Below are 13967 nucleotides of genomic sequence, written 5' to 3'. Positions count from 1 at the left end.
TACAAGATTGTACCACATTTCAAGGCATTGGCCTGTCTTGAGTGGCGTTGGCCAAATGATTTTACCAAAGCTATTTGTTTTTCCAGCACTGGGACTGAATTGACTTTGTTCACTACACAATTTGGATATATAGCCCAAAATGGTGTGTGGGGATGAGATATTATATACACAAGGCTTATATTCATTAGAGTTGGCTAAACTGTTATTTTAAAAAATGCTCTAATAGTTCAAACAAGTTAGAAGTTTCTCTCTCTCTCATATAGTTCTGCTGGGGCAGGATGGGGAAAATTCTTGAGATGGACAAGTGAACAAATACTACCCAATCATTCAGGGAAGAGTTTCCTTCCATCTTGTTTTTCAAACATCTTCTAGTATGCATGGTCACAAAAGAGTCACTAATGCATCTGAGTAGCAGACAACGGGGAAGGGCAAATAGAACATGTAAGCAGTACATCCACTGTTTAAGGGCAATAGCCAGGAAATGGCACCACTACTTTTTCTTACGCTGGAGAGTCTACCTTAACACCAGTGAAGCAGGGCAACATCATGGGTCTGGGCAGCCATAGGCTGACACTTCTATTACTATGGAATGAAAGGAGGTTAGAGTTTGGTGTTCTGAACTGCTAGCCGTTTCTTCATCGCATCCAGGCTTCTCCCTGTACTCTGTGATGGAGCACCTTAAGATAAACCACAATTCAGTCTCTATCGCTGATAATCTAGTCATTCCTCAAAGACCAGAACAACATGTATTGTTCAGACCGGTGACGAATGGGGCTTTCGAGGATATTGAAGGTAGAGATATTATTTATGGACTCCTGGTCTCTAACTCTGCTATTTTCTTTGAAAGAAGGTGTCATCTTTTTATGGCTGAGTTTGGCTTTAGAATCAGGAGGGACTCAGTTGTTTTCTATTAAAGGCATAGAGTATTTGTCTACATTCTTCCTAAATTTAGCAAAAGCTAAATAAGAGTATAAAAGGGTTGTGGCACATTAAGAAATGAAGTTTTTACTTCTATCAGTGCTTAACGTTGAACTGACATTGTCACCTAAGGGACGCTATTTGAAAGGTGCTGTGTCTCCTTCTGTTTCTAGGGACCACCTTGTTGCTAATCAGTCTTTTTGGCTCTTGGATAACTAAATTGGGAATTTTATTTCATTTAAAGTGGACTGCATTTGTGACCTTGTCATCTGTGTATCTATCTGCCCATCTACCTGTATATTTATCTATTGTCCATCTATCTGATACATATATTATATATATAATTTTTGTTATAAACACTATGCATTTTATGTTATTATTTAAAAATATTATTCTGAGAATGGGAGCACAGACTTTACCCAAGGAGGTCCCTGAAATAAAACAAAACAAAACAAAAATCAAAAAATCTTGAATGAGACAGAATTTAAAGATCAATAAACATATACAACATAGATTTAAAGTGAGGCCTTCTTTCTTCTTTTTCAATTCTTTAATAGAAGTTGAACTGAACCTTCAGAAGCCTCTTTGCATCATTGCAATCTTCTTCTGACTTCTTTACCCCTAAAATCCCAAAGTTTTGCACCTAATCCAGGACTTTTGGATTCAAGTAGTTTCCAAAAGGAACAAGGCTGTTTGAGGGCTCCAAAATATTTGAACACGTAGAGATCTGTTACATTCGTGTTCTTCAAAATAAGGTGGTATTGAGAAATTGTAATGAGTTTCTCTACTTTTTGACTGTCCAGTTTTTAAGTTGAAAAATAGCATGATGGGCAATCATCAGCTCAGAGTGGTATGGAAGGAAGTTTTGTAGAGTGCATTCTATAAAGCATAGGATGTTGGCACTTACGCATTTTACTCCAGCTGCTTCCTGCTTTTAGTCTCCTCCTCCTCCTCTTAGTTGGATGGTAAGGCACTCCTCAAAAGAGGACAACATCTTTATTTTTCTCATGACATGGGGTTTTCCTGGCTTGTCATGAGAGTCTGGATGCCCAGCTTACTGCTGCATATGGGCGGTTTAAATAGCAGCTTTGATAGCTACTATCTATCACATTGATGGAATTATGGAGAAGTGGAATCCGGCATTTTGTGCAGCCTGGGACTCGGCACATCAATTTGTAGACTACCATTAGAATACTGATTGAACTCAATATCCAAAAGAAAGAGAGAGCAAGAGAGAGATTGAGATTGAAACTATATAAACTCTTCAAGCAAGATTTGTGCTATAAATCAATGCACTGTATATTTTCCTCTTTTGTTACAAATGTTTCAGAACTGATTTTAAAACTTCTTAACTTCAGTTTACAGTAGATAATGTGATTTGAGATAATCACTTAGAGCTCTGATTGTGGATCATAATGGTTGTGTCCAAATATCTATAACTGTTGTTGAATATAACTCTGTTCTTAAAAAAAAAAAAAAACAAAAACAAAAAAAACAAAACTCTATCAGTACTGAAAACAATGTGCTAGGCATTATCCAGAATTTCACCATGGTGTTTATGAGTATATCATAGTTGGCCAAGTTGTTTTGAAGTTATTTTTCTTTGCCCCAATTGTCTATAGAGTTTGAGATGTCTTATATCAGTGATAAATCCATTCTGAACTTGTGCAGAGTTAGTACTCAAGCATAAAATAGAGTTCAATATATCAAACCTATACTTTCTTCAACAACACAACAACAAAATATATTGCAAATGATAAACTAGATGAAATGAAAGTGTCAATAGTTATCTGGCCATTTTTGTTCCAGTCTAGATGGTAAAAATTACAAATAACCATTGTTATTGCAGAGAATTCCATCATTTTTGAAGGTCTTCAGTGAGAGAAAATAATGGTATCATTTAAACTGTGTCTACACATATCACTGTTTCAACTCATTTTTAAAAAGTTCTGTCTACATGTCCTTGCTCAGAAAATAACAAATTAAAAATCAACAAATATGCTGTATCTTTCTGTTTTAGGAATTACACCTAAGACAACACTACTAACTGTTCATTGAGTCTCATACTGTTCTTCAGCAGAAAAACTCATTTACATCAGTGATTATTTTATTTAAATATATTGATTTATTAAACTTATCTTAAGGATTAAAATTCTACAGCAGATAAGGACTGGGTGTAATTTGTTTTATGGGAACATATTTTGTCAGTGTTAATTGCATAAATTACTTTTGCAATAGTAAACAAGAACAAAAGAGAAGCTTTGAGGGAAACTAAGCATCAACAATTTATGCTTATGTTCCTCTTTATTTTAATGCTGCACCTTGAAATCCACATTTTGTTAAAATGCAGCTATTTTCCTTTTGCTCACAGTAGTAACAGCAAACTAATACATTCTATTTTTCTGAAGATTGATGAGATTATTTTTGTTTAGAAAATATATGAGTTAAAAATAGCAAGTATTTTCCAGTCATCTGAAAGCAAATGTTTTATAAACTCTTTATAAGGTGCTGGTATATATTTTAAATTTCTAATAGCTACCATTGAAGTTATGATAAGAAAAACAAAAACAGTGAACTGTATTTGAAGACACATTGTATGTGTGTGTGTTTTTCTTATAACCCTCTCATCTAATTTTTGCCAACCATAGGACATAATTTATCTTGATAGTAATCATTCACTTTTCACCAGGTCTGGAATGAGAATGTGTTGCACATGATTGTGCAATGCTGTTATCCTAAGCCAATAAATAAGTTTCCGTACGTTACTACAGTTTGTTTCTATAGCTTACATTAATAAAAGGCTAAAGAAGCACAAAGATATTGTGAAATCTATCACCATGTAAAACTGCAAATTAAATGTCAGATTTTTATATTTAAAGCTACTAAACTTTACTCTTATTTACTTAGAAGTTGGAACTTGCTTATACTTTGTTTTATTTTAAATGTTTTAAAATTTACTTTAAGTTCTGGGATACATGTGCAGAACGTGTAGGTTTGTTACTTACATATACATGTGCCATGGTGGTTTGCTGCACCTATCAACCCATCATCTAGGTTTTAAGCCTCGCATGCATTAGGTATTTGTCCTATGTCCCCTCTCCTTGCCTGCCATCCCCTGAGAGGCCCCTGTATGTGATGTTCCCCTCCCAGTGTCCATGTGTTCTCATTGTTCAACTCCCACTTACGAGTGAGAACATGCAGTGTTTGGCTTTCTGTTCCTCTGTTAGTTTGCTGAGAATGATGGTTTCCAGCTTCATCCATGTCCCTGCAAAGGACATGAACTCACTCTTTTCTATGGCTGCATAGTATTCCATGGTGTATATGTGCCACATTTTCTTTATCAAGTCTATCATTGATGGGCATTTGGGTTCGTTCCAAGTGTTTGCTGTTGTAAATAGTGCTGCAATAAACATACGTGTGCATGTGTCTTTATAGCAGAATGATTTATAATCCTTTGGGTATATACCCAGTAATGGGATTGCTGGGTCAAATGGCATTTCTGGTTCTAGATCCTTAAGGAATTGCTACTCTGTCTTCCACAATGGTTTAACTAATTTATACTCCCACTAACAGTGTAAAAGTCTTCCTATTTCTCCACAGCCTTACCAGTATCTGTTGTTTCCTAACTTTTTAATAAATACTTGGATGCTTAAGTTTAAATGAGGACTATATGTAGCCCTGTTTTTCAATATCATAACAAAACATTTTTCAAAAGAAGAAAAACTTGAGTCTTAGTCTTACTAATGTTTTTATCACATTTTACTCGTGAAGAGCAAATAGATTTGTTGGTTATTTCTGAGAACACATCTTGGAGGTAGATGAGAGGTAGATGCTTCTTTTGTGCAAATGGAGAAACGTAGAGCGCATGAGTTTTCAAAGCTCCTTTGGAAGAAGGAGTAGAATTCCAGGGCATGATGCTTTCATTTCTGAATGCATTTACCATGCAAAGCAGCACATCTCCACATTTATTAATCTGCCTGCAGTGCATACCAGTAAGCAGTGGTGACCCTAGTTTCCTGATTGGCAAAGGTTAAGATCTGTGTTGCTGTGTCATAGGAAGAAGTTTCTAGAACAGTGACTGTTTCCTCTATCCTTTTTCTCTGATCTACCTACCCTTTTCTTTACACTCATACCATTTGCTTTTTCAAGGGAGAGAAACCTGTGTGGAGGATTTTATAAATACCAGGGCTGATATTTGTATCAGATATTTGTGTCATATATTTCTATTGAGTTTTAGAATTTTATTTGCTAAATATTTCTTAGCATGGATTTTCAACTAAATAGAAAACTTAGTCTGGATAGAATGTTGTATCTATATAGGCTCACAAATTAAGCCTACCCTATATTTTTATTATTCTCATCATTCTTATCCTATAATAATCCTGTTGCCTCTCTTTCCCCCTCTCTCTATATAGTAGGTAAAAGTGAATGGACTAAATGGAAGCTATAATTTCTACCTACTTGGGGGTCAGATAATAACCAGGTAAAGAGTAAAATGCATCAGATCCAGCGTGAATCAGGTGTTTCTGCCACAGGTCTGGCATGAGTCAGGTATTTCTGCCTCAGAGAATACATTTTCATGGTTCCTCATGAGCAACTTTTAAGGAAAAGAATTCACTCAAGAATAGCAGAAGAAAACTAAGATGAATAAAATGCTCTACACGATTTAGGCCTGTGGTTAAACTAAAACTATAATTCAATTTCAGAGACCTTTAAAAATAAATTTATATTTTTGAGTTAAAGTTTAGCTACTGGTCATTTCTTCCTAGGTAGTTCTATTGCTCAGCAGTTTAGAGGCTAAGTTCTTTGCTCATGTTATCTTCAACCTTTTGGGCATAATTTACTGTGCTTTTTCCATGTGTACCATTTATCCCCCTATTGATGCTGCTGTTATACCTGGTTATCATCTCTTCTAGCATCTCTTGTAAATATTTCAGAGAAAGGTTGTAGAATCTCTCTTTGACTATCTTAAAAACCAGCTTTTGTTATTACTAGCAGGGCTGGTTGGGCTTAGATAAAAAGCCTGATGTTTTCACAATTTTCTCTTTTAAAATCACGCTCCCACTGCAACCTCTCTCTTAACTCTTACCCATCTCACTCCCCGCCCACTTATTTGCCTGAGAGGCCCTTGTAAACATTACTTAGTTTCTTTCCTCCCTTTCCCTTTTCTTTCCTTCCTTCCTTTCTTCCTTCCTTCCTCTTTCTTTTTCTTTCTTTCTTTCTCTCTGTCTCTCTTTCAGTCTCCTTCCTTTCTTCTCTTTCTCTTTCTCTCTCTCTTTCCTCCCTTCCTTTTCTTTCCCTTCCTCCCTCCCTCCCTCCCTCCCTCCCTCCCTCCCTCCCTCCCTCCCTCCCTCCTTCCTTCCTTCCTTCCTTCCTTCCTTCCTTCCTTCCTTCCTTCCTTCCTCCCTCTCTCTTTCTCTCTGATGGAGTCTTGCTCTGTTGCCCACGCTGGACTACAATGGCACAATCTTGGCTCACTGCAACCTCCACCTCCCAGGCTCAAGTGATTCTCCTGCCTCAGCCTCCTGAGTAGCTGGGATTACAGGCATGTGCCACCACACCCTGCAAATTTTTGTGTTTTTAGTAGAGACAGGTTTTCCCCATGTTGCCCAGGGTGGTCTTGAACTCCTGACCTCAGGTGATCCACCTACCTTGGCCTCCCAAAGTGCTGGAATTACAGGCGTGAGCTACTGCGCCCAGCCTGTTTTTTCTTCTTGTCTTGCTTTCTGACTGTTCCTGGTGGGCTGAGTTATTTAAATTCCTTTCATTTGGGCAGTCGTACCTGGAGGTATTGATAGTGCCCCTAGGAAGAGAAAATGCCTTTCAAAACAAAGCGAAATATCTCTTATGTTTTTTTTTTAATTTTTTTTCTTTTTTTCTGTTTTAGGGTTCAAAGGTACATGTGCATGTTTGTTATATAGCTAAATTTCATGTCATGAAGGCTTAGTGTACAGATTATTTCATCACCCAGGTAATAAGAATAGTACCTGATATGTAGTTTTTCAATCCTCACTCTCCTCCCTCCCTCTATCCTCAAGTAGGCCCCGTGTCTGTTGTTCCCTTCTTTTTGTCCACATGTACTCAATGGCAAAACATCTCTTGATGGCATTTGGTTCCTTCTGTATCTTTTGGAAATGGCTGTCAATCACAGAGTAAGATGACAGAGTCCCATCACTACACATAACCCACTACACACTATAGGGTTACATAAATATTTAGATATATCTGGAAGATAAGAAATGTCACTCATTTTTTTTTTTTTTAAACGCCAGCCATTTTCTGCCTGTGGTTAGCAAAACTATCTAAAAGGCATCCGTTTTTGTGGCATTTATTTATTTATGTCCATGATCTATTCTTTCCTTTCTTGTAGCTACACCACTAATTCTTTGGGGTTCTTTCTTCTCTGTATCACTTATAGGGTGGGTGACACTGAAATCAAGGACTACTGTGTCTCCTTGTGGGTAACAGGCTGGGAAGGCTTTCAGAAGAAGACAGTTGACTTCAAAGCCCTTCAAAGCTGATGAGCATAGGGCAATAGGTTCTCAACAAAAGGGTTTCTCTTCCCAGGCTCCATGGATTCAGGGAATCTAGTCAGGATATTTTCCCCAAATCTGCCCTACATCTCTTTTCTGCCCTTTGTTGGTCAGCTCTTCTTCAGATCTCATCACTGCCTTGTATTCAGATTTAAGTCTTCATGGTGTTTTTGTTTGTTTGTTTGTTTGTGTTTTTCTTGTAAGCTTGCTCTTGTCCACAGTACAACAATAGTTCCAATTTTCTCTCTGCTCTACAAACAAAAGTCAATTTTAACTGCCAGTGCCTCAGCCAGGCTAGACCATCCCTAAGCCTCTTGCTCTCTTAAGGTAGGTGGATAGCACAGGTTATATCTGAAAAAAGAAGCCACTAGCCAGTCAGAAGTGAGTGGGGGCACATTCTGGGCCTTGGAAATGATTCACCCTATTAAATGATTCTCATATATTGAATCAGCTTTTTCCCAATTTAAAATTATCTCTGGGGATGATTGGGGCAAGATGGCCAAACAGGAACAGCTCCAGTCTGCAGCTCCCAGCGAGACCAATGCAGAAGGTGGGTGATTTCAGCATTTCCAACTGAGGAACCTGGTTCATCTCATTGGGACTGGTTAGACAGTGGGTACAGCCCATGGGGGACAAGCAGAATCAGGGTGGGGTGTTGCCTCACCTGGGAAGCACAAGGGGTCAGGGAACTCTCTCCCTTAGCCAAGGGAAACCTTGAGGGACTGTGTCATGAGGGATGGTGCTATCTGACCCAGATACTACACCTTTCCCATGGTCTTTGCAACCTGCAGACCAGGATATTCCCTCTGGTGCCTATACCACAAGTGCCCTGGGTTTCAAGCACAAAACTGGGTGGCCATTTGGGCAGACACTGAGCTAGCTGCTGGAGTTTGTTTTTCATGCCCCAGTGGTGCCTGGAATGCCAGTGAGACAGAACTGTTCACTCCCCTGGAAAGGAGGCTGAAGCCAAGAAGCCAAGTGATCTAGCTCAGTGGATCCCACCCCACAGAGCCCAGCAAGCTAAGATTCACTGGCTCGAAATTCTCACTGCCAGCACAGTAGTCTGAAGTCAACCTGGGATGCTCAAACTTGGTCGGGGGAGGCACGTCTTCCATACAGAGGCTTGAGTAGGTAGTTTTCGCTTCACAGTGTAAACAAAGCTGACAGGAAGTTTGGACTGGGCAGAGCCCACCACAGCACTGCAAAGCCACTGTACCCAGACTGCCCCTCTAGATTCCTCCTCTCTGGCCAGGCCATCTCTGAAAGAAAAGCAGCAGCCCCAGTCAGTGGCTTATAGATAAAACTCCCATCTTCCTAGGGGAGCACCTGGGGGAAGGGGCGGCTGTGGGCATAGCTGCAGCAGACTTAAACATTCCTGCCTGCCAGCTCTGAAGAGAGCAGAAGATCTCCCAGCACAGTGCTCAAGCTCTGCTAAGGGACAGACTACCTCCTCAAGTGGGTCCCTGACCCCTGTGCCTCCTGATGGGGAGACACCTCCCAGCAGGGGTCGACAGACACCTCATACCGGAGAGCTCCAGCTGGCATCTGGTGGGTGCCCCCTCTGGCACAAAGCTTCCAGAGGAAGGAGCAGGGAGCAATCTTTGCTGTTCTGCAGCCTCCACTGGTGATACCCAGGAAAACAGGGTCTGGAGTGGACCTCCAGCAAACTGCAGCAGACCTGCAGAAGAGGGGTCTGTTAAAAGGAAAACTTAAAACAGAAATCAATAGCATCAATATTAACAAAAAGGACGACCATGCAAAAATTCCATCTGAAGGTCACCAATAGCAAAGACCAAAGGTAGATAAATCTGCAAAGATGAGAAAAAAACAGTGCAAAAATGCTGAAAATTCCAAAAACCAGAATGCCTCTTCTCCTCCAAAGGATCACAACTCCTCACCAGCAAGGGAACAAAACTGGATGGAGAACGAGTTTGATGAATTGACAGAAGTGGACTTCAGAAGGTAGATAATAGCAAACTCCTCCGAGCTAGAGGATCATGTTCTTATCCAATGCAAGGAAACTAAGAACCCTGAAAAAAGGATAGAGGAATTGCTAACTAGAATATTCAGTTTAGAGAAGAACATAAATGACCTGATGGAGCTGAAAAACACAGCAGAAGAACTTTGTGATGCCTACACAAGTATCAATAGCTGAATTGATCAAATGGAAGAAAGGATATCAGAGATTGAAGATCAACGTAATGAAATAAAGCATGAAGACAAGATTAGAGAAAAAAATAATGAAATGGAACAAATAAAGCATCCAAGAAATATGGGACTATGTGAAAAGACCAAACCTAAGTTTGATTGCTGTACCAGAAAGTGACAAGGAGAATGGAACCAAGCTGGAAAACACATTTCAGGATATTATCCAGGAGAACTTCCCCAACCTAGCAAGACAGGCCAACATTCAAATTCAGGAAATAACAGAACAACACAAAGATACTCCCAGAGAAGAACAACCCCAAGACACATAATCGACAGATTCACCAAGGTTGAAATAAAGGAAAAAATGTTAAGGACAGTCAGAGAGAAAAGTCGGGTTACCCACAAAGGGAAGCCCATCAGACTAACAGCAGATCTCTTGGCAGAAACTCTACAAGCCAGAAGAGAGTGGGGGCCAATATTCAACATTCTTAAAGAAAATAATTTTCAATCCACAATTTCATATCTAGCCAAACTAAGCTTCATAATTGAAGGAGAAATAAAATCCCTTACAGACAAGAGATGCCTTACAGGAGCTCCTGAAGGAAGCACTAAATATGGAAAGGAAAAACCAGTACCAACCACTACAAAAACAAACCAAAATGTAAAGACCATCAATGCTATGAAGAAACTGCATCGACTAACGGGCAAAATGACCAGCTAGCATCATAATGACAGGATCAAATTTACACATAAAAATATTAACTTTAAATGTAAATGGGCTAAATGCCCCAATTAAAAGGCACAGACTGGCAAATTGGATAAAGAGTCAAGACCCATTGATGTGCTGTATTCAGGAGACCCATCTCATGTGCAAAGACACACATAGGCTCAAAGTAAAGGGATGGAGGAAGGAAGCAAATGGAAAGCAAAAAAAGCAGGGGTTGCAATCCTAGTCTCTGATAAACAGATTTTAAATCAACAAAGATCAAAAGAGACGAAGAAGGGCATTACATAATGGTAAAGGGATCAATGCAACAAGAAGAGCTAACTATCCTAAATATATATGCACCAATACAGGAGCACCCAGATTCATAAAGCAGGTTCTTAGAGACCTACAGAGAGACTTATATTCCCACACAATAATAGTGGCAAACTTTAACATCCCACTGTCATTATTAGAACAACAAAACAGAAGATTAACAAGGATATCCAGGACTTGAACTCAGCTCTGCACCAAGTGGACCTAATAGACATCTACAGAACTCTCCACCCCAAATCAACAGAATATACATTCTTCCCAGCACCACATTGCACTTATTCTAAAATTGACCACATAATTGGAAGCAAAGCACTCCTCAGAAAATGTAAAAGAACAGAAATCACAACAAACAGTCTGTCAGACCACAGTGCAACTAAACTAGAACTCAGGATAAAGAAACTCACTCAAAACTGCACAACTACATGGAAACTGAACAAGCTGCTCCTGAATGACTACTGAGTAAATAACAGTGAGAACAAAGACACAATGTACCAGAATCTCTGGGACACAGAGAAAGCAGTGTTGTTTAGAGGGAAATTTATAGTACTAAATACCCACAGAAGAAAGCAGGAAGGATCTAAAATTGGCACCCTAACATCACAATTAAAAGAACTAGGGAAACAAGAGCAAACTAATTCAAAAGCTAGCAGAGACAAGAAATAACTAATAACAAAGCAGAACTGAAGGAGACAGAGACATGAAAAACCCTTCAAAAAAATCAGTGAATTGGTTTTTTGAAAAGATTAACAAAATAGATAGACCCCCTAGCCAGACTAATAAGGAAGGAAAGAGAGAAGAATCAAATAGACACAATAAAAAATGATAAATTGGAGCTCACCACTGATCCCACAGAAATACAAACCACCATCAGAGAATACTATAAACACCTCTATGCAAATAAACGAGATAATCTAGAAGAAATGGATAAATTCCTGGACACACACATCCTCCCAAGACTAAACCAGGAAGAGTCCAATCCCTGAACAGATGAGTTCTGAAATTGAGGCAGGAATTAATAGACTACCAACCAAAAAAAAGCCCAGGATTAGAAGGATTCGCAGCCTAATTCTACCAGAGGTATAAAGAGGGGCTGGTGCCATTCCTTCTGAAACTATTCCAAACAATAGAAAAAAGGGACTCCTGCCTCACTCATTTTATGAAGCCAGCATCATCCTGACACCAAAACCTGACAGAGCCCCAACAAAAAAAAGGAAAATTTCCGGCCAATATTCCTGGTGAACATTGATGTGAAAATCCTCAAAAAAATATTGGCAAACCGAATCCAGCAGCACATTAAAAAGCTTATCCACCATGACAAAATCAGGTTCATCCCTGGGATGCAAGACTGCTTCAACATACACAAATCAATAAATATAATCCATCACATAAAGAGAACCAATGACAAAAACTGCATGATTATCTCAATAGATGCAGAAAAGGACTTAGATAAAATTCAACATACCTTCATGCTAAAAACACTCAACAAACTAGGTATTGATGGAACACATCTCAAAATAATAAGAGCTATTTATGACAAACCCACAGCCAATATCATACTGAATGGGCAAAAGCTGGAAGCATTCCCTTTGAAAACCAGCACAAGACAAGGATGCCCTCTCTCACCACTCCTATTCAACATAGTATTGGAAGTTCTGGCCAGGGCAATCAGGTGACAGAAAGAAATAAAGCATATTCGAATAGGAAGAGAGGAAGTCAAATTATCTCTGTTTGCAGATGATATGATTGTATATTTAGAAAACCCCATCGTCTCAGGCCCAAATCTTCTTAAGCTGATAAGCAATTTCATCAAAGTCTCAGGATACGCAATTGCTACAAAGAGAATAAAATACCTAGGAACACAACTTGCAAGGGATGTGAAGGACCTCTTCAAGGAGAACTACAAACCACTGCTCAAGGAAATAAGACAGGACACAAACAAATGGAAAAACATTCCATGCTTATGAATAGAAAGAATCAATATTGTGAAAATGGCCATACTGCCCAAAGTAATTTATAGATTCAATGCTATTCCAATCAAGCTACCTTTGACTGTCTTCACAGAATTAGAAAAAACTACTTTAAATTTCACATGGAACCAAAAAGGCCATATAGCTAAGACAATCCTAAGCAAAAAGAACAAAGCTGGAGGCATCACACTACTTGACTTCAAGCTATACTACAAGGCTACAATAACCAAAACAGCATGGTACTGGTACCAAAACAGATATACAGACCACTGGAACAAAACAGAGACCTCAGAAATAACACCACACATCTACAACCATCTGATATTTGACAAACCTGACAAAAACAAGCAATGAGGAATGGATTCCCTATTTAATAAATAGTGTTGGGAAAACTGGCTAGCCATATTGCAAAAAAACTGAAATTGGATCCCTTCCTTATACCTTATACAAAAATTAATGCAAGACAGATTAAAGATTTAGATGTTAAGACCTAAAACCGTAAAAACCCTAGAAGAAAACCTAGGCAATACCATTCAGGACATAGGCATAGGCAAAGACTTCATGACTAAAACATAAAAAACAATTGCAACAAAAGCCAAAATTGACAAATGGGATCTAATTAAACTAAAGAGCTTCTGCACAGCTAAAGAATCTATCATCAGAGTGAACAGGCAACCTACAGAATGGGAGAAAAATTTTGCAATGTATCCATCTGACAAAGTGCTAATATCCAGAATCTACAAAGAACTTAAACAGACGTACAAGAAAAAAAAAAACCCCATCAAAAAGTGGGCAAAGGATATGAACAGACACTTTTCGAAAGAAGACATTTATGCAGCCATCAAACATACGAAAAAAAGCTCATCATCACTGGTGATTAGAGAAATGCAAATCCAAACCACAATGAGATACCATCTCATGCCAGTTGGAATTGTGCTCATTAAAAAGTTAGGAAAAAACAGATATTGGAGAGAATGTGGAAAATCAGGAACAGTTTTACACTGTTGGTGAGAGTGTAAATTAGTTCAACCATTGTGGAAGACAGTGTGGTGATTCCTCAAGGATGTAGAACCAGAAATAGCATTTGACCCTGCAATCCCATTAGTGAGTATATACCCAAAGGATTATAAATCATTCTACTATAAAGACACATGCACACATATGTTTATTGCAGCACTATTCACAATAGCAAAGACTTGGAACCAATCCAAATGCCCATCAATGATAGACTGGATAAGGAAAATGTAACACATATACATAATGGAATACTATGCAGCCATAAAAAAGAATGAGTTCACGTCCTTTGCATGGACATGGATGAAGCTGGAAACCATCATTCTCAGCAAACTAACACAGGAACAG

The sequence above is a fragment of the Macaca fascicularis genome, chromosome 8 (assembly GCF_037993035.2).
Source record: "Macaca fascicularis isolate 582-1 chromosome 8, T2T-MFA8v1.1".
Lineage (NCBI taxonomy): Eukaryota > Metazoa > Chordata > Mammalia > Primates > Cercopithecidae > Macaca > Macaca fascicularis.
This window is presented reverse-complemented; position numbering follows the sequence as displayed.